This window comes from Typopeltis vanoorti, chromosome 12 (assembly GCF_054136105.1).
Source record: "Typopeltis vanoorti isolate ZY-2024b chromosome 12, IOZ_Tvanoo_1.0, whole genome shotgun sequence".
NCBI lineage: Eukaryota > Metazoa > Arthropoda > Arachnida > Uropygi > Thelyphonidae > Typopeltis > Typopeltis vanoorti.
This window is the reverse complement of record NC_143560.1, coordinates 699,414-722,139: the sequence shown is the minus strand read 5'-3', so window position 1 is coordinate 722,139 and position 22,726 is coordinate 699,414.

The window sequence follows — 22,726 nt, the reverse complement described above, 5'->3', positions numbered from 1 at the left end:
GTAAAAAACCTAGCAATAAGTCCCTTGTCAACCACGCTCTTGACCAGCTTACATGCATGGCTCCCCTAGTCCTCCCACCACCAGTCATATTTTCAAAAATATCTTCTTGATTAATCTTATAGAAACCCTTCAGTAATTTGAATGTCTCAATCATATCACCCCTCCTTCGCCTATCGTCCAATCTCTGCAACCCACAAATCTTTAACCTATTCTCATAATGTTCATTCCCCAGACCTTCTATCATCTTGGTCACTCGTCTCTGGATCCTCTCCACTTCCTCCCCATCATGAAGAAACCCTGGTGCCCATAACTGGGCACAGTAGTCCAGATGGGGTCTTATCAAGGCTCGATACATAACAACAACTTGTTTGTCTCTGCATGTTAAAGTATTTTTCAGAAACCAAGTGATTTCATGAGCTGATTTAGTCAGTTTTGCAATGTGCCCCTAAACTTCAATTCCCTATCCACCAACACTCCCAAATCCCTGGCCTCATCAATCTCCTGGAGTACGGTTCCACCAATGCGATATACTGCTGCTATTCTTTTCACCCCAAAGTGAAAAGAATATTTCACCTTACACTTACACTCATAACCTTACACTTTGCCACATTAAATTGACATCCATTTTTCCTAGCCCAGTCCTCCAAACTATCCAAATCATCCTGTAAAATTTTGACATCCTGTGCACTCACAATTGCTCTACCCAACTTTGCATCATCAGCAAACAAGTGAACACTTCCTCTCAAATCCTTTCCTATATCATTGATGAACAAATTGAAAAGCAGTGGCCCAAGAACAGAGCCCTACGGCACACCACTAGTCACAAGCCGTCTTTTAGACTCCACTCCTGCATAAACCACTCTCTGGTATCTCTCCTTCAACCACCCTCCTATCCATCTCACCAAACCTATATCTATCCCCATCTCCTCCGGTTTACTGATTACGGTTCCATGTGGTATCCTGGCAAAGGCCTTGGCAAGGTCCAGTAGTATCACTGTAAACCCATTACCCCTATCCAGTTCAGCCGTCACTGTGTTATAAAACGTGAGCAAGTTACTGAGGCATGATCTACCCTTCACTAAACCATGTTGTCCCCCATACAATATCCCATTTTCATCTATCCAATCCTGTATTCTTTTCTTGACTAATTTCTCTAAGACCTTGACAATGATTCCTGATATGCTAATCAGTCGGTAATTTACAACAGCAGTCTTGGAACCACCTTTATGCAGTGGAACTATTTTCCCCTCTTTCCACCCCTCGGGACTAACCCAGACCCGAGACTCAAATTAAACAAAATGGTCAAGGGTACTGGCAGTTCTTTAGCTGCTTCTCGTACGACACGAGCTGGTATACCATCCAATCCCACGGATGTATTGACATTGAGGTTATGCAATAGACTACTCACCTCCACTTCATTCACCACAATTACCATATAATCTACTGATTTATTCGTTTCTGCAATGTCACCACCTTGATGATATATACTTGCAAAGTGCTCACTCAGTAACTCAACTATATCAACTGATTCAGTTACCTCCCTACCATCGGCATTCTTTAAAATCATTTTGCCATGTACATTTTTCTTTTTACTTGCTACATATCTAAAAAACTGTTTAGGATTCTCTTTAGCCTGCATGGCCAATGTTCATTTGTAATCCTTTTTTGCTTTTCTTACCACACTCGTTACCCTTCTGGCCTGCGCTTTATACCTTTCGTGTGCCTGCCGGTCACCTTTCTCCTTAAATTCCCTCCATAGTTTCTTTTTTTGCACCTCAAGCTTAATGGTGTTATTCATCCATTTAACCCCTAGTTGATTTATTATTCGGACTCTAGGTATACAGTCAGCCATTGCTTCATGCAAACACTTCTTAACTGCCTCCCATGCACTATCAACTTCAAGTCCTTGCAGTTGTACATGCCATGGCACTGAACCAATCAAACTCCTAAGCTTGTCATACTTTCCAGCCTGATAATTCCACATGTACCCTGTCTTAATTGTAAATTCCACACCTTTAGCCACCTCCCAAGTCAAGACCCTATGATCACTCTCACCAGTTGGTGGCAATGTGGTCATATTTGTTACAGCCAAATCCTCAGATGTAATTACTAGGTCAAGCACTCTCTGACCCCTAGTATTTTCCATTACATGCCGTCGCAGATAGTTATCCCTTAATAACCGCATAAAATCCAATTCCTTCCTCCCGTGTGTCCTCTCCTCCTTCCAATCAATGCGACCATAGTTGAAATCTCCCATAATAATTACCCTCCTTCAACTCATTTCTTCTATTTGCTTGTGCATACTGTCACCACCTTCTTTTCCATCACCTGGTCTATAGCAGCACCCAATTGTATATTTTGTTCTGCTAGCCACAATCTCACACCAAATGGCCTCAAATGTGCTCTTTTCTCTATCCTGCAATTCAACTTCTATTCTCCTTGGCTGTAGCTCATCAGCTATCAACAACCATAACCCCCCCCCCCATTTTATTCTCCTTGTCATTCCTGAACACGCTATACCCATCACATTCAATCCCACTAGCTGTATCATCTACAGTCAGCCATGATTCACTAATACCAATAACCTGTTGTCTGGAAGTGCCAACCATGGCCAAAAACTCTTCCTTCTTGTTCCTAATACTCCTAGCATTAGTGTACATGAATTTAAGACCCCCATTTAGCCCCAACCCTACCTTGATGCCTTATATTAACTATCCCATTCTGATTTGTTGGTCCTTATTCGCTCGGGCATATTATATTCATTCATACATTCAACTGCCTCCCTAAGGACTGTATATCTACCTCCCCTCCCCCCCTTAATAAATCTAGTTTCCCTGAATTTGCACATCCATTACATTCAGCAACAGTTTCCCAAGTCTCCTTACACCGTAACCATTCAAATGCAAACCATCCATCTTATATAGATCCTTTCTTATGAACTTTTAAAAATTTATACTTATCAAAACTTAACTCTTTCACTTTCCCTCTTTTGCTCTTTTATTGCATTTTTCTGCTGTACTGCTGCCAGATGTTTATCCAGTCAGAGAATGAGTACAAGTGAGCTCAGGCTTTTCCTGTGAAAGACTTTCCTTAAGCGCTTTGTTCACTCTCAATATGTTCATCTCACTGTTTTTCTTCCACTTCCTTTATCTTAAGTCTGACTCACATTCCCATCTTTTGTATTTCATTAACTTGCACTCACTCCTGCATATCTCTCTAAGACACATTTTCATGCTGAACACATGAACAGCAACATTTCTAAGGTTGACAGTAACAATATTTTTATTCATGCAAATATTAAAAAAATTATTAAATACGGTCATCCTCATGTCTTTAAATTTCTAACTGAAGCATTTTATATGACGTTTGGAATGTGAATATTTGGATGTGTGGAGTGAGTTTGAGGAAAGAATGGATTTGTATAAGAGGGATGGTCTATACTTGAATGTGTATGGTATCAGGAATCTGGACAAATCAATTGGTATGAGACCTAATACAGAGAATCAGAGAAACTAGGTTTATGATGGGAAGAATGGTGAGAATCTTTGTGAAAGAGCAACTATGCTATGTAACTACTAATGAGAAGAATGTACATTATCATGGAAATAACTCAAAAACAATTGTGTGTTCATCTGGATCAGCGTTGTCTGCATGTTGTCCACCTGAGTCATGCAGACTGCAACAAAAGAGTTTGTTGCCTTGATGAACTAATTGGAGGCCTCAGATTGTAAGCATTTGTGGGACTTGGCTATTAGAGGCATAGATATATACACAGATTGGTATCGTCTGTAAAGGGTTCAGTATTTATAGGAAGGATAGACGGGATAGGAAATGATGGGTGTGTTGTTAATGATGCTGGATTATGGTTAAGAACAATAACTGCAGTAATGGTAATAGTTCTCTGTGTGGTTTGAAGCCATTTGGTGTAAGGTAGTCTAATGCAGTGAGGTTTTGTTACAGACCAGATAAACATGATAGGTGCAAAATGAGTAATTATCAAAGGTGACTTTAATTATTCAAACATTGATTAGGTAGCTGTGAAATCTCATGAGAAGAATGAAACCGAATTTATTGAGCTGCTGCAATAAAACTTCCCCAAGCAGCATGTAACAGGAGGAACTCAAGGTCAGAGAGTATGTTAGATATGATTATAGTTTATGAACGGATTTTAAAGATGTGACTGTTCTGCCTCTGGTTGGTGATAGTGATCATGCTGTACATTTGGGAAATGATTAAATTTATTGATGTACAATTCAGAAAAGGTTATATACTGAATTACAAAGCAGGAGATTATGATCAGCTGAGGAGTATACCAGGTTCTGTTCCTATGGTATCATTTGCTACATGAGATGGATATTAATATCAAGCTTACTTAATATTTCAAACGATGTTCTTGATGTTCATAGATTTATTATCTTCCTTCCCCATCATACATTGCTTTTCTTAATGTTTATATACATATGAAAAGTATGTGGAATGAGTGTGATGTCATGTTTCTATCTTGGATTATATCAAAAGTTTTCATTGCACCTTGTTATATTCACTATTGAGCCTCTCAAGCTCATTTGGTATCATTGATGTACAGATCCTAGAAATGGTTCTTGATGGTAGATTGAGGAAGGAGGTGCAGATTGCAAAGGAACAATTTGGATTCATGCCTGGTAGATCAACAATAGATGCTATCTTTGGATTACGGCAGATGATGGAAAAATATCGAGAGAAACAAAGGGAGCTACATCTGGTATTTATTGATCTGGAGAAAGCATACGATAGAGTGCCAAGGCAAGAAGTCTGGAGGTGTCTGAGGGAGAAGAAGGTGCCGGAGAAATATGTCAGGTTGGTGCGGGAAATGTACAGAAATGTGAAGACAAGTGTTCGGACCTGTTTGGGACAGACAGAAAGTTTTCAAGTAACAGTTGGCTTGCATCAAGGGTCAGCATTAAGTCCGTTTCTGTTTAATATTGTGATGGAGGTGGTAACAGAGGAGGTGAGAGAAGATGCATTATGTTGGAGGTTTAATGGATTTTTTACAACCCTCAAAAAGAATTAAAATAGAATTTAATACTTCCTATATTTCGTCCTAGTCACTAGGACATCTACGGGGATTACAAAGACAATTAATGTAACATGCACACAAAAACTTACAATACTAAGCCCAACCACGTGGGTGACAATAAAGTCCTATCTAGGTGGAGCGCCCTCTAAGGGCAGTTGTAGGTGGCCTGGAATGTAAGGTGGGACCTCTGGTGATGACTGTTTCCCAAATCTTCGGAAGCTTAATGCAACCATATTTGTTAAGATTTGGTTGGTTTTTGAGAGCTGCTGCTGCTTCTAAGAAAAGTCTCTCTTTCTTGAATTTGCTGTGGTGGAGCATGGTGGTTTTCTTCCATGATACTCTGTGGGTAGTGTCCAAAACATGGTCCACCAAGCCTGAATGGCCATAGTTGTGTTTAACGATGTACGACTTGTGTTCCTCTAGGCGGATGGATGCTGATCTGCCTGTCTGTCCAAAGTACGCAAGCTTACAGGAACAGGGTACTTTGTAAACTCCAGGCAGAGAGAGAGGAGGGAGCCGATCTTTCGTAGAACGGATAAGGGTGGCCAGTCTGCGGTAGGGCTTATATGCCAAGATACTAAAAAAGTATCACCTACACACAGCATATATGCAGATGACATCTTGTTGTGTGTAGATTCAAGAGAAGAAGCGGGAACTAAACTGGAAAGATGGAGAAAGTACTGTAAGAGAGAGGTATGAGACTGAGCAGAAGTAAGACAGAGTATATGTGTTGCGCAGTCGGCCTCGGCCAGGAGACAGATCAGGAGCTGGAAGGAAATGTCATCAGGAAGGTGAGAGACTTTAGATACTTAGGCTCAACAGTGGAAGAAGATGGAGGAGCTGGGAAGTGGGATGCAGGATACAAGGGGGTTGGAGGAACTGGAGGGAGATGGCTGGAGTGTTATGCGATAAGAGGGTGCCGATCAATCTGAAAGGCAAAATTTATAGGACAGTAGTGAGGCCGGCTATGACATATGCTATAGAAACTGTAGCCCTGAGGAAAAATAACATCAGCAGGATGGAAGTAGCAGAGATGAGAATGCTTAGGTGGATGTGCGGTGTGACCAGAAAGGATCGTCTGAGAAATGACTGTCAGGAGAAAACAGTGAAAGTTACGAACTTAGGAGCAAAAATACAGGAGGCAAGGTTGACATGGTTTCTCATGTGATGAGGAGGGAGGACGAATATGTGGGAAGAAGGGTCATGCAGATGGATGTGCAAGGAAGGCGGAAGCGTGGGCGGCCAAAGAAGAGATGGAGGGAGCTGGTAGAAGAGGACTTGAAGATGAAGAACGTGGATGTGGTGACAGCCCAAGACAGGAAGGTGTGGAGGAGACTCATTAAAAACAGTGATCCCACTTAAGTGGGAGAAGCTGCAGAAGAAGAAGATGGCCGTTAGCTGGAAAGAGCTGGATTCAAATCCTGTTTAGGACATGAAGATCTTTTAATCAGCTAACTCACCTTCGCTTGAAAATCAAGTCTTTTTAAGTGAAAGTGAGAAGTCTCATACACATGTGGCAGGGCCTTCATCTTACGAAACAGAACAGAAATATATATATATATGTCAAGAAGAATACACAGCTTACAGGAATAGCAGATAATGCAGATAGGATATACCATTAAGCTGGGTTTTAAGAAGGCAAGTTCTTGACTGTGACAGTCCATTGAGCCTAACATGAAAGATTGGATGGAACATTCTGTATTACTTTGAACTTGTTTGATATCTGTGATATTTTAATTCTATTCAGTGATAACATTCATGTAACGTATATACCTTAGCTAGTTGTTCAGCGTACTGTTAAGTGGAAGATGTTTTTTCCACCTAAGTCTCACATCAAATATATCATTGAAAGTATATTGTCTTTCTTTTCCCAGTATACTTGAAAGAATACCAAACGAAGTACTTACTGTATTTACAAAAAATGTTTTGTAATGTTTTACTTTACTAAATTTCTAGACATAGTATCACTCTTTCATTGAAAAGTTCTTGATTTTGATTCTTGCTGGTACAAGAGAAACATTTATGAGACTTCGACTAAAGATAAGTAAGTCTCTTGCAGAATTGAAGGTCATGCTACATGATATGCAAAGTGGCAAGAGAAACATTTTGCAAATACATATTTTTTTGTTAGTGTCATTGGTTTTGTAGTAATCTGAATAAAGGAATTGCATCTGTTTTGTATGATTAATAAAATTTGAAATAATTCATTTTAACCGAGGGAGGAATTTATCTCCAAAAAAACAAGCCTCTTTTCATTACCTGTAAGTAATGCAAAGAGGCTTGAAAGTGGATTTGTTTGACAATATTATCCAAGCAGTCACAAAAATGTTGTGATAAATGATAATTAAAATATTTTAATATACTGTGCAAGAGGTTTTTGGATTGAATCATACTAGTAGTAGCCCAAAATGCTCACTTTTGCATCTTGTGCAAATGCCAGGACACTTGGTTGTAGCTTCTGCCCAACACTGTTCCCACTGCTGTTGCATTCTGATTACTCTGTTGCTTGCATCACAAAAAAAAAAAAAAAAAAAAAAAAAGTAAATCTCCTGGTTTCCTACTTTTCGTCCAGTTCTTGTATTAAATTCTTAATTCAGTTGCCAAACAAGTTGTTGTTGTGTGTGTGTGTGTGTGTGTGTGTGTGTGGTGTGTGTGTGTGTGTGTGTGTGTGTGTGTACACATACTTTAATATAGGTTTTGGGTCTACTGCTCCCATGTTCCATATTGGGAGAGGACAATCACAAACATCCATGCCTATGTGGGATTCGAATCCGCAACCTCTTGGCTGGAGAGCAGATACGCTAACTCGGCCAACCAGGCTGACATATATATATTTTAAATAAATGTTTCTCAAGTTTTATTTTATTATATATATATATATTTGAAAAAAATAGATTTAATGACTCCAAGACCGAGATAACATATAAAGATTTTAATGATAAATACTACTAGTTTCGGCATATAGCAGCCTTCTTCAGGTATTTATAAAGGAAAGGAATACTAATAAACATTGAATTATTTAAACAAACTGGAAATTACAGGTACAAATTGCCTCACATAATCGATACATAAAAACGTTGTATTTTTCAAGTTCCAACTGGCGTGCCATTGTTTGTTGGAATTGTGCGTGCAAGTTCACGTGAACGCCAATATTGAATAACTGCAGCATGGCTATCTGGGATGTTATAACTTAAATTATTATTTAAGTGGACCGGGTTCAGTAGGATTTCCCTTGATTCTACGATTTTCCTTTCAAACTCGTCTTCACAGCGAAAAATATTTTCTGATCTATTCCAGCATACAGAGTGGCTTTGTTGGTCATCATTAGGATTATTTGAAAAAAATAGAATCGTAGAATCAAGGAAAATCCTACTGAACCCGGTCCACTTAAATAATAATTTAAGTTATAACATCCCAGATAGCCATGCTGCAGTTATTCAATATTGGCGTTCACGTGAACTTGCATGCACAATTGCAACAAACAATGGCACGCCAGTTGGAACAACTTGAAAAATACAACGTTTTTATGTATCGATTATGTGAGGCAATTTGTACCTGTAATTTCCAGTTTGTTTAAATAATTCAATGTTTATTAGTATTCCTTTCCTTTATAAATACCTGAAGAAGGCTGCTATATGCCGAAACTAGTAGTATTTATCATTAAAATCTTTATATGTTATCTCGGTCTTGGAGTCATTAAATCTATTTTTTTCAAATGTATAACAACCGAGTAAAAGCTGATCGCCACATATATATATATATATATATATATATATATATATATATATGTAGAGAAGAGCCAGACTTAGTAGGTCAATATTTGCCATTATTCTTGAAATAGTTGTTTGTACATCTTCCTAACATGGATTTTTAGGCCAAGTGGCCTGTTCTGGTCTCATGCCATCTCTTTCTTGGTCTTCCTATTCTTCTTTTTCCACTTATTTTGTATCTGTATAATATTTTTGGTAATCTGCTGTTGTCCATTCGATTTAAATGTTGTACCCATTTTTGTTTATACTGTCTTATGTAGTAATTAATTGGTTTTATTTTCAGGGATTGTAAGATTTCATTTGTTTTATGGTCCCATTTGGTATATCCAGCTGTTTTTCTTAGGAACTTCATTTCTGCTGTTTGAATTTGTTTTTCATCTTTCCTTTTTTATGGTCCATGTTTTATTAAACCAACTCTACTATACGTTTTTGTATAGCAGAGTTGTTTCTTTTTGGAATTCTTTTCTCTTTTAATAATTTTAAAGTAAAAATTGGATCTATGCAGGATCGGCCTTTTCGGAAACCATTTTGTTCTTTTAGTAGTTTATCCTCTACAATACTGCTTAGTTTCTCTTTTAATATTCCTGCATATATTTTATATCCTGTATTCAGCAGACTTATTCCCCTATAGTTATTGCAATCGTCGTTATTTCCTTTTTTATAGATTGGGATAACCAGTGTTTTTTTTCCAAGAGTTAGGAGTTTTTCTGGACATCCAAACCATATTAAAAAATTTCAGGTCTTTCATTAAATTTTTCACCGGCATTTTTGTATAGTTCTATATTTGTATTGTCTTCTCCTGGTGTTTTCCTATTTTGCATCTTCTTTATTATATTTTTCAGTTCTAACATTGTGATATTTTCTATTAGGTCATTCTTTGTCTTATAAAATTTTATTTCATTATTCTCATTTGTTCAGAGATTTTGGAAATAGGTCACCCATTTTTTTAAATCTATTGTTTGTATTTTTATCTTTTCTTTTATTTCTTTATTCATGTATTTTATTACTTTATAGGTTTGGGGTTGTGGCTTTAATAAATCCTTTTCTAGTTCTGTTATGAAATTGTTCCATCTCTCTCTCTCTATGTTTTTTCCTTACTTCTCATTTTGCAATTGCAGTAGTTCTTTTATACTCTATTTCTGCTTCTATTGTTTTGGAATTTAGCAATTTCTGGTAACTGCCCTTTTTTGTTTTTATTATATTTTCTATTTCTTTGTTTCAGTCTCATAGTGCTCTTTTTCTAATCCATTTGCGCTTTATTCCTAAGGCTTCTGTTGCTGCTTTTGTGAGAATTTGTTTCAAATTTTCCCATTCATCTTCTATGTCACTTGATTCATGTGTGGTTTCTGTTTTTAAGTTTGTGCATTTTTGATATTGTTATCTAATTTGGAGATTCTGTAATGAAGAAATTTTGTAGCTTGGCTGGTAAGAATTTTCAATTTTGTGTTTTTAGCCACTTTGGTTTAAATCGAATGTTTGCTGATACCATATAATGATCAGAGTTTAATTCAAAGCCTCGATATGCTCTTACGTCTAAAATTAACTCCGCTAATTTAAAATTTGCGATAACGTAGTCAATTACTGATTTGTATCCTCTGGCTGACCAAGTATATTTATGTATTTCCTTGTGTTTAAACACTGAATTTATTATTCTCATATTATTATAAATGACAAAATCATGCAATTTGTGACCATTTTCATTACATTTATCTTCACCAAATTTACATATGTTTGTTTTGTATTTTTTGTTTCCTATTCTGGCATTTAAATTTCCTGCTAGTAGTAAATAGTTAGTTTTGTTTTATCTATGACATTCTGTAATTCTTTATAAAATATATTACTGTCTTCTTTCCCTCTTCAATAGAAGAGGAGAAAGAAGACAGTAATATATTTATTGTGATGTGGCCTCTTACTGTCTGGAGTCTAATTTCTATTAGTCTTTCATTCAAATAGTTGTAATATACAATATTGTTCTTAAGGGATTTATCTACCATAATCATTATATCTGCTTTTGCTCTTCTTTTTTTTTACCCTACTGTAGATTTGTATATATTTGTTTATACATTTGTATAAACAAATATATATATATTTTTTTATATATATTTGTTTATACAAATGTATTTTATAAATATATATTTATATGTTGTATAAACATTTGTATAAACAAATATATACAAATTTACATATGTTTGTTTTGTATTTTTTGTTTCCTATGCCAGAATAGGAAATATTTGTACTATAATTCTAAAACCTTTATCTCTTGAAGCAAGTCAGATTCTTCTTTTGAGATGATCAGTTTAAATCAGTGATTTAGAAAATTAAAGACAAAGAAACTGAAATTTACATGAAATAAATTTATTAGCTGTAGTATTTTCACCTGAGTATCATCATAGGCATCCTTAGTATGATATCTCCAATTGGGAAAGAATTAAAGAAAAAATAAAAAATTTTTGTGCTCATCCACATATATTATTATATGTTCTTTCCAAGTAGTAGACTGTATTGGCTGTCCCACATTCAAAGTTTCTCTATACTTGTCTACGTTACTTCATTTATTGGAAAATCTTTTCACAATCAAGAACTGTATAGATTTTAAAACAGATGCAATCTACATTTAGAAACTTCAGATATTTTGTTCAATATTGATATCTCTTTTCACAAACAATCTTTGGCGGATGCTACCCTTAATTTACTCAAATAAGATTTTTCTCCTGATATTATCAAACTTTTGATTTTATAATCCACTATCGTTATAGCCACTAGAGGGCTATATGGTATGTCATGTTTGTGGATAGCTCCTGAACAGATAAGTGATATTTTGAGTAAAAATTATGAATTTGCATAGTATTTACATAGTATTGTTTACTTTTAGTATTTTAGCGAGTCTGGGTGATTTTTGTGTGGCACTGCAGGATAGAGAAAAGAGCACATTTGAGGCTATTTGGTGTGAGATTGAAACTAGCAGAACTAAATATACAGTTGGGTGTTGCTATAGACCAGGTGATGGAATAGATGGTGGAGATAGTATGCATAAACAAAATAGAAGAAATGAGTGGAAGGAGGGTAATTATTTTAATAGTAAAAAGTATAATAATTTTAATAATAGTAAAAAGTATAATTTTAATAAAAAGTATAATAATTTTAATAATTTTACTATTAAAATATATTTTAATAGTAAAATATATTTTTAATAGTAAAAAGTATAATAATTTTAATAGTAAAATTATTTTTTTTTAGTATTTTAATAGTAAATCGATAGATATGATTATTTGTGCATATGGCTCCCCATAAAGAGGAATACAAAGATGGCATCCAGGTTGCCATATTTGTCTAAAAATCTTAACTTAAAGGATTTGATTCAGTGTACTGTTTGCAAAATGTATGCATTGAGGAGAGTGGTTGGAGTCTGGTTAAACAACGATAGTGGAGTGAGTGTGTGCAAAAAGTGTAAAGAATGTGAGGATTTAAAGAGTGCTTCAGGTCGTGTGAGTGATATCGTTGATGAAAGTGAGATCCTAGATAACAGTGATACTTGAAGTATGAATGGTGATATTTGTGAGGTAGTACCTGATAGCTGTGAGAGTGGCGTTGAAAGTGAAAATGAAGATAAACATACAGAACGATTGAATGAATCATCGGAGAATAAAAATGATGACAGTGATGCAATGAGTGAGATCGCTTTATTACAAGGAGCGATACATAGGGTAAATCGGCAGCTGGAGCGTTGGCAAAAATGTTTACCAAGCGTACCGACTAATAATCGGCAAAAGTATGATAGAAAAAATAAGGGTATGATAGTGAGTATAAACAAAATAAAAGAGCGTGTGTTGTATAGAGATTCCTTAGTAAGAGGTGTGTTAGTTGAGAGTTTAACAAAATCGTACCAACCCAGTGCGAACGTTAAGAATGTAAGCGAGTCAATTAGAATACAAAAGCAGCGGGTGAAAGAATTGATAGTGGTGGTAGGTGATTTGAAAGGAAACAAAAAGGCTATGAGCGAGGATGTGAAGGAATTGCTTGAGGTAGCAAAAGAGAAGAGTAAGAGAGTTAGGTTGGTGAGTCTGCTGCCGCGGTATAACAATGAAGAGTATAGAAGGAGGGCCATAATTGCTAATGACTTTATGCGTGAATTATGTTTGAGTGGTGTGGAATTTGTGGATGTGTGGAATGAGTTCGATGGGCGAAAGGATTTATATAAAATGGATGGTTTACATTTGAATGGATTTGGTGTACAGAGACTTGAAAAGGTGTTGTCGAATGTAGTGGAAGTGAATGTGCAGAATCAGGGAAACTAGGAAAAATCAGGGAAATTAAGGGGGGGGGGTAGATATGCAGACTTTAGGGAGACAGTTGAGTATGTGAATGTGTGTGATATGCCCAAACGAGTAGAAAAGACCAGGAATCAGAATGGGATAGTTAGTATAAGGCATCAAAATAGGGATGGGACAAATCGGCTTCTGCAATTCATGTATACAAATGCCAGAAGTATTAGGAACAAGAAGGAAGAATTTTTGGCCTTGGTTGGCACTTTCAGACCACAGGTTATTGGCATTAGTGAAACATGGCTGACAGAAGATGACACAGCTAGTAGGATTGAATGTGAGGGGTATGGTGTGTTCACGAGTGACAAGGAGAATAAAATGGGGGAAGGAGTGTTATTGATGATAGCTACAGCCAAGTGGCACTGCAGGATAGAGAAAAGAGCACATTTGAGGCTATTTGGTGTGAGATTGAAACTAGCAGAAATAAATATACAGTTGGGTGTTGCTATAGACCAGGTGATGGAATAGATGGTGGAGATAGTATGCATAAACAAAATAGAAGAAATGAGTGGAAGGAGGGTAATTATTATGGAAGATTTCAACTATGGTAACATTGATTGGAAGGAGGAGAGGACACATGGGAGGAAGGAATTGGATTTTATGTGGTTATTAAGGGATAACTATCTGCGACAGCATGTAGTGGAAGATACTAGGGATCAGAGTGCTTGACCTGGTAATTGCATCTGAGAATTTGGCTGTAATGAATATTGACCACGTTGCCACCAATTGGTCAGAGTGATCATAGGATCTTGACTTGGGAGGTGGCTAAAGGTGTGGAATTTATAATTAAGACAGGGTACAGGTGGAATTATTGGGCTGGTAAGTATGACGAGCTTAGAAGATTGATTGGTTCAGTGCCATGGCATTTACAACTGCAAAGGCTAGAAGTTGACAGTGCATGAGAGGCAGTTAAGAAGTATTTGCATGAAGCAATGGCTGACCGTATACCTAGAGTCCGAATAATAAATCAAGTAGGGGTTAAATGGATGAATAACACCATTAACCTGAGGTGCAAAAAAAAGAAACAACTATGGAGGAAACTTAATGAGAAAAGTGACCGGCAGGCACATGAACGGTATAAAGCGCAGGCCAGAAGGGTAACGAGTGTCGTAAGAAAAGCAAAAAAGGATTATGAAAGAACATTGGCCATGCAGGCTAAAGAGAATCTAAACAGTTTTTTTGATATGTTGCAAGTAAAAGAAAAAATGTATATGGCAGAATGATTTTAAAGAATGCCGATGGTAGGGAGGTAACCGAATCAGTTGATATAGTTGAATCACTGGGCGAGCACTTTGCAAGAATATATCTTCCAGGTGGTGACATTGCAGAAATGAATGAACCAATAGATTATACGGGAATTGTGGTGAATGAAGTGGAAGTGAGTAGTCTATTGCAAAATCTCAATGTCAATACATCCGTGGGATTGGATGGTATACCAGCTCGTGTCGTATGTGAAGCGGCTAAAGAATTGTCAGTACCCTTGACCATTTTGTTTAATTTGAGTCTCGGGTCTGGGTTAGTCCTGAGGGGATGGAAAGAGGGGAAAATAGTTCCACTGCATAAAGGAGGTTCCAAGACTGCTGTTGTAAATTACCGACTGATTAGCATATCAGGAATCGTTGTTGAGGTCTTAGAGGAATTAGTCAAGAGAAGAATACAGGATTGGATAGATGAAAATGGGATGCTGTATGGGGGGACAACATGGTTTTGTGAAGGGTAGATCATGCCTCAGTAACTTGCTCACATTTTATAACACAGTGACAGCTGAACTGGATAAGGGTAATGGGTTTACAGTGATTCTACTGGACCCTTGACAAGATACCATATGGAACTCTAATCAGTAAACTGGAGCAGATGGGGATGGATATAGGGTTGGTGAGATGGATAGGAGGGTGGTTGATGGAGAGATACCAGAGAATGGTTTATTCAGGAGTGGAGCCCAAAAGATGTGACTAGTGGTGTGCCGCAGGGTACTGTTCTTGGACCACTACTTTTCAATTTGTTCATTAACGATATAGGAAAGGATCTGAGAGGAAGTGTTCACTTGTTTGCTGATGATGCAAAGTTGGGTAGAGCAATTGTGAGTGCACAGAATGTTAAAATTTTGCAAGATGATTTGGATAGTTTGGAGGACTGGTCTAAGGAAAATGGATGTCAATTTAATGTGGCAAAGTGTAAGGTTATGCATTTTGGAGTGAAAAGATTAGCAGCAGTATATCACATTGGTGGAACCATACTCCAGGAGATTGATGAGGTCAGGATTTGGGAGTGTTGGTGGATAGGGAGTTGAAGTTTAGGGGGCACATTGCAAAAGTGGCTAAATCAGGTCATCAAATCAGTTGGTTGCTGAAAAATATTTTAACAAGCAGAGACAAACAAGTTATTGTTCCACTATATTGAGCCTTGATAAGATCCCATCTAGACTACTGTGCCCAGATATGGGTGTCAGGGTTTCTTCTTGATGCGGAGGAGCTGGAGAGGATCCAGAGACGAGTGACCAAGATGATAGCAGGTCTGTGGAATGAACTTTATGAGAACAGGTTGAAGATTTGTGGGTTGCAAAAATTGGTTGATAGGCGTAAAAGGGGTGATATGATTGAGATATTCAAATTACTGAAGGGTTTCTGTAGGATTAATCCAGAAGATATTTTTGAAAATATGACTGGTGGTGGGAGGACTAGGGGCCATGAATGGAAGCTGGGCAAGAGCATGGTTGACAAGGGTGTTAGAGCTAGGTTTTTTACTTGGAGAGTAGTGAATGAGTGGAATAAGCTTCCAGAGTCTGTTGTGGGTGCTATGACCGTGAATGAGTTCAAGGCGAGGTATGATAGATACTGTGTGACTGTCGAATAGTTGTTCTTGACATGATGTTAAGCCCCCCCCCCCTCGATGAGTCTGTTGGCTCCTTGGAGTTGCCTGAAATAATAATGGTTATTTCAGCATGCAAGACAATTTATACCAACAGGTTGAAGGAACAGTTATGGGTAGTCATATCTCTCCTTTCCTTGCCAATTACTATGTCGGGTGTTTTGAAAATTGTTTCCTTAAAGACATTTCTCCTAAACCTGCAGCGTAGTTCAGATATGCAGATGATACTTTTGCAATGTGGAAAGGCTCACCATCAAATTTAAAACTGTTCATTTCAAAATTAAATGATTCATCCAAGGATTTAGTTTACTTTAGAAGAGAAAAACAATAAAGTAGCCTTTTTAGATATTCTAATTCTTCATCAAGCCGATGGTAGTTTACAATTTTCTGTTTTTGAAAAGAAACTCATACTGGTCATATCCATGCTACTTATTATCATCCTGGTTAAAAGGTTAGATCCATTAAAAACTTATTACATCGCACTCATAATGTTTGTTCCATTGAAGACCTACAGTAAGAATTGAATTATATGAAATCTACTTTAATGAATTTTTTTTTTCTTGGAAAGCCTTTAACAACTTTAGGTAACCAGTCTTTAGGTCTCCTGAAGGTATCACTGATTCCACTCCCATATATTCAAGGATTTTTGAACATATAGCTAAAGTTCTAAAACCTCTTAATATTACAGTATCCTTTCAGGAAGATTTCTACCTTCCTTTCTTCACCTAAAGACAAGCTTTCTGCACTCAACCTTCCAGGTGTGTACCAGATCTCCTGCTCTTGCCCGTTTCTTACCTTGAACAGTCTGGAAGAACTGCAGCCATCTGTCATGAAAAACATTTTTCTTATATTCAGTGTCTTGAACCTGAATAGTCTGGTCTAGCAAAACATGGCATCTTGATTAAATATAGTTTTATGGAAGAAAACTGAACTTTTACATAAAAGTAGATTCCTTTTACAAGACTTAAACAGTTATATATGGAGAGCTGTGAAGCCTTTCTAAACTAACCAAACTTAAACAGATCTGATGACCTTCACTTATCCCCTTTATGTCAAATAAAATTATATCATTTTTATGCAAATTCCTGATTATTATATCTTGAAAGTTTTTCCACCTGGTTATACTATTAATTAAAGATGCCAAGAAATATCCTTGGTTTAATCCTTTATCCAATTGTAAGTAAACAGTTTGCTTGTGAAGTAACTTCATGACTGGGCAACTTGTATATATAGAGCTAAAGACTTCGCATCACTTGCCTTAGTATTCCATAATACAAAACACGTATCCTTACAGACATGTATACACCTATGCATTATGGGAAGAGTCACTACCCAGAAAAGTTTCTACCTGTATCTCATCAGTGGGAGCCAGACCCAGAAATGATACCAAGGTTGAAGTAATGTGACTTCTGCATTAATTCTGAATAAATTTGTATGGAATAAGAGAGAAATTAGTCAAAACACAAAATTAGCTGTATACAAGACGGTGTTCAAACCAATTTTAATTTATGGATCTGAGAGCTGGGTTAGAAATAAAACACTTGACCCAAGATTAGAGACTGCAGATATGAGACTCCTGAAAAAGATTATGGGCATGAACAGATGGCATTAGTGGCAACATCATATTAAAAACAAGGATATTAGGAAAGAACTTGACACTGCCAGCATCCAGGAATGCATTAGCAGAGCTAATCTCAGGTGGTATGGTCACTTAAACAGAATGGGCGAGGAAAGATTAGCCAAACAAGTATTCTCCGCAAGGTTGGCAGGAAAACGACCCAGAGGAAGACCAAGATATAGATGGATTGATACGGTACAAAGTGCCTTAGACAATAGAAATATAAGAACTGATAATGTTGGAGTCTTGATAAGTAACAGACTAATTTGGAGGAAAATTGTAGATAGGAAGTTGGTAATGATGTAAATTTTTCATGTAGTACTATCATATCCTGTACACCCCTTGAGGATACATGTCAGGAATTTGATATGTATGTATGGATGGGGGGGGGGGGGGGGGCTGGAAAGTTCTGATAAATACTGAGCAAAAACTGATATAACCACGAGAAAGAACATATCTGAAAACTCTTTAGGAATTATAGACAAGTTAACACAAGAATATTTTAATATTTGCCAAATATTTCACTCTGAAACTAAACGACTATCCTCAGTTGCTACATAGGAACAATTTTTTACAAAGTGGAATACCAGCAATTGATCATTCAAAAGTAGAACGAGCCACATAATGTTACATTGCTAAGCATTAAAGAGAGGATAATTTCATCAGTGATGAATAAAGTATAGGTATTAATTCACAATTTCATATAACACTCTTAATTTATAAATTTGATTAAAGATAATATTAGACTAATGTAAGAATTACAGGTCTCAATTAAAAAAAATAATAAAAATAAAATAAGTGTGTTATCCGGATTAAACTTTCCCATATTTTTGATAAGGATATACAGTATTTAAGTAATTTCGATTCAGGTTAGGGTGTTGAGGTAAGGCCTCAGCACTCTCTTTGAATAGGTGTTCAAATTTATAGTGACATCTGTGTAGCAGGCGAGTCTTGGACCAGAGGATGTTGTGGCTTGTCTCTATCCCGTGCTGTGCCAATCCAGACTTACTGGATTTGTTGTGCAGAATGTATGATTTGATGTTCTTGAATTCTTTTTTGTATAGAGCGTCCTGTTTGTCCAAAGTACAACAGATTGCAATTACAAGGAATTTGATATACACCAGGCAGAGACATAGTTGAGTGTTTATCTTTAGAAGAGGGACGATAGGTGTATATTTTGTTAATAGGGATATAAGTGGCTGTTAAATCATATTTCTTCAGAACTCTTGAAATTGGTTCTGAAATCCCAGAAATATATGGAATTGGAACTCGACGTATTGATACTTTGTTGTTCTGGATTGGATTCTAGGAATCGAACATATGTTACTTTTTTTTGGAGAAGCCATTTAATTTCATGTGATGTTTGATAGTTGAAAGTTCTTTCTGTAATTCATGAGGAGTTGAGCAATTAGTTCTAGCACGTCGAATTAAACATTTTATGATTCCTGTTTTTTGATAAGGATGATGGGCCGATTGTTTGAGAATGTAACATCCAGTAAAAGTGGGTTTTCTGTAAACTTTTGTCAGAATACCTGAAGGTGAACGGATGAGGAGGATGTCTAAAAAGGATAACTTGTTGTCTTTTTCAATCTTCATGGTAAACTTGATACGAGGATGTAAGGAATTGATTTTGGCTAAAAGGGAAGGTAAGGAATCTCTGTTGTGAGGCCACACTGAAAAGATGTCTATATATCTCATCTTTTGAGGGAATATAGATGAAAACAGAACGTCTTCTAGATGTTCCAAATAAAAGTTGGCTAAAGCAGGTGAAAGTGGACTTCCCATGGCCGTTCCTTCCCCTCTTTAACCCCCTTGTTTCATCTGATGTAATCAACTGATAGCTATGTCAGTTGCTTTAATTAATATCATTTTTGTTCTCATTATTTATTTTCCAGACCCATCTCCCCCATATATAATAAGACAGATCTTCAGTCATAGAAATAGCTTATGTTGAATACAATTTCTTTGTCAGAACATTCAAGTAATATTTGAAAATTCTTGATTAAATTTCACACAGTATGCTAAAGAGACAATGATTTGATCAACTGTTATTCTGCTGGCATGACCTCTAGTGAAAATATATATATAAAAAAATACAAATAAAATAAAATTTAATTAATTAGAAACTACATCAAAGCTATATTCTATTTAAGATAACATCAGAGAAACGTTCTTTCATATAGATAGTTTTCTTACAGTAACAATGATGTCCTAATTTAACAAGACAATTGTTATTTTAGATTGAAGATTCTATATTATCTACAGTCCTGTTTATAGTCAACTCTTAGGGAGAAAAGTTCCATGGGTAGAATATGTGCTTCCATATGCTTGGGATTTTTAGACCATCATTATTGTTAAGATGAGAGTGGTTAATAAGAATCTCAAAGGCTTCCTTGAATTTACGTTCATACCATGTTTCGGTGTGATGTAAACAACTGGTGCTTTTCCAGTCAATTTATGTAGTGCTCAGAGCATGATCAGAAAGGCCAGCTTCACCATAGTTATTATATTTAATGTGTCGTTTATGTTAATTTTGTTTGATATGAACTGTGCATCCTGTTTCCCCTATATATATGGTAGATTACAGGTGCAATAAATACTGTATACTCCAGGGTGGGCCAGCAGAGGGAGTGGATCTTTGGATGAGTCGAGTAAGATTTTTAATTTTGCAGGAGGTTTAAAGGTGGCTTTAATATTGTATTTCTGTAGTATTTGTTTATTTTATCTGATGTCCCTTTAATTTAATGTATGGAATGCTTATAGTTTTATTATAGTTTAGTTTATCTTTGTTTTTTAGTGAGGTCTTGTAGAGAATTTTGTTGATAGTGTTTTGGCTGTAACCATTTTTTAGGAAAGTATTGCTGATAACTTTAAATTCGTCATTAGAGCAAATCTTCAAAGCCCTGTTTTTTAGAATTAATGGCACCTAGTTTTTGTGTTGAGTGGTGGTAGGAGTTTATGTGGATATATTGGCCAGTATGTGTTGGCTTCTGGTAAACCACTCTGGCGAACCATACCCTTCAAACAAAGAAAATCTCATATCGAAATTTCATAGACTAAAAGATCGACAAAACCAATGAATATATTTGAATTTCTCCGCAATGAACGTTAACAACCAACCAGAAGCAAGAAACAACAGGAACCGCCAATTGCCTTCAGGTAACAGTAACGTAGTGAACCTATCTAACCATGCATTAAACAAAGATGAGCTCTCGCTACTCGGCAAAGGTTTAAACCAATGTTCTCAAACTGGCGGGCCACATCCGGCTACCGAACTAATTTTATACGGCCCGCGAATACATTTCAGTTATGTATTTGTTGTAAATACGGTGCTTGTAGTTTTAGAGACATAGAGATATGGACTGAGCTTATGCGCGCATAAGCTCAGTCCATATCTACAATTTACAATCAGTAAATTTAGTTAGTCAGCCGATAGTCGGTGGCGTTTCAGTATTCTGGTGTTTCCGATGCACAGCTGGGCAGTTCATATTGCAATATAAATGGAGAAAAACTAACGTACTGCTTATAAAACCTGTTTATTTGTGCTTGTTAGATATACATTATATATCAGTACCTATTGTTTAGAATTTTGCATAACTTTTGAGTGTTGCTTTCATACGAAAATTCATCTTGTTGAATCAAAGTTGTGAATAAAATTATAATAGTGATTTTAATTAAGAAATTAAACTGCAAGCTATGTCTTTAACAGAGAGTAAAAGAAAAGTGGACGAAGAAGGATGTGTTTGTCAAGATAAATGGAAAATTATATATTGTGATGTGCGCAATAAAATTGTATGTTTTATTTGTAATAAGGGAATATCAGTTCCAAAAGAATACAATTTACGTCGCCATTACGAAACGAATCATGAAGAAAATTTTGAAATGGAAGGCAAATTGAGGGAAGATAAGTTAGTTTCTGAAATCTGGCTTACAACGACAACAAATTGTTTTTACTGAAGCAAATAAATCCAGTGAAGCAACAGTTCACGCAAGTTTTACTCTCGCGCACATCATTGCAAAACGATCAAAACCGTTTACTGATGGCGAATTCCTTAAGGATTGTTTGATTAAGTCTGCTGAACTTCTTTGTCCTGATGAACAATTATTTAAAAATATTAGTTTGTCAGTCAACACGGTAGCGAACGTATTAACGAAATCGCTAGTGATTTACGATGTCAGTTAAAAGAAAAAAGTATAGATTTTGCAGCATTCTCAATAGCAGTTGAGGAGAGTGCTGACATCGCAGATATAGCATAATTTCCCGTTTTCGTACGAGGTGTTACTGATGAAAAAAAATCAGCTAACGCCTATGTTGTTACCGTATAGGGAGTAGGCGGGGCCGTTTACCCTATCTAACTTTTGGAGACTGAGTGGGCAGTTCAATCTCCACTGGTAGCCAACCAGAGAGATAGCTAGCCCAGGGCTATCACTGATTCATCGGTACGCAGTGAAGATGGCGGCAAGCTAGTGCCGCCATCTCGTGGTCTCTAACAATATTTTTAATGTCCGAAAACAGTGTGGGTTCGACGGTCGATTTTCTTGAGTTTACGGGAGAAAAAACCCGCTAGCCCGTGCCAGAGATCGACGAACTCGGGAACCGACCGAAAAAAGCTTAGAAAAAAATTCCTCTAGTCGGCGATTAGATTTGAACCACCAAATCCTTTCTTCGTGCGGTCAAGCTCCGTAGAGTGCAAACGCCACTTCTATAAATATAAATTAAGTTGGGATAAAATGGTTGAATTTGCAAGTAATGGTACAGTTGCTATGGTTGGTAAAAAAATGGAGTAGCTGTAAAATTAAATATAGTCAAAGAAGAAAAATTTCGGAATAAATTTTTCATTCATCAAGAAGCACTTTGTGCCAAAAGTTTGCAGATGGATAATGTTATTCAAACAGTATCGTGGACGAGCTCCGATTCATCGAGAATTTGTTGCATTGCTTGAAGAAATTGAAAGTGAGTACGGAGAAATGATTTATTATAACGACGTGAGGTGGTGTTAAGTCGAGGAGCTGTATTAAAACGGTTTTTTGATTTAATAAATGAAATCAACATTTTCATGACAAAAAAATACAACCATCGACGAGCTACGTA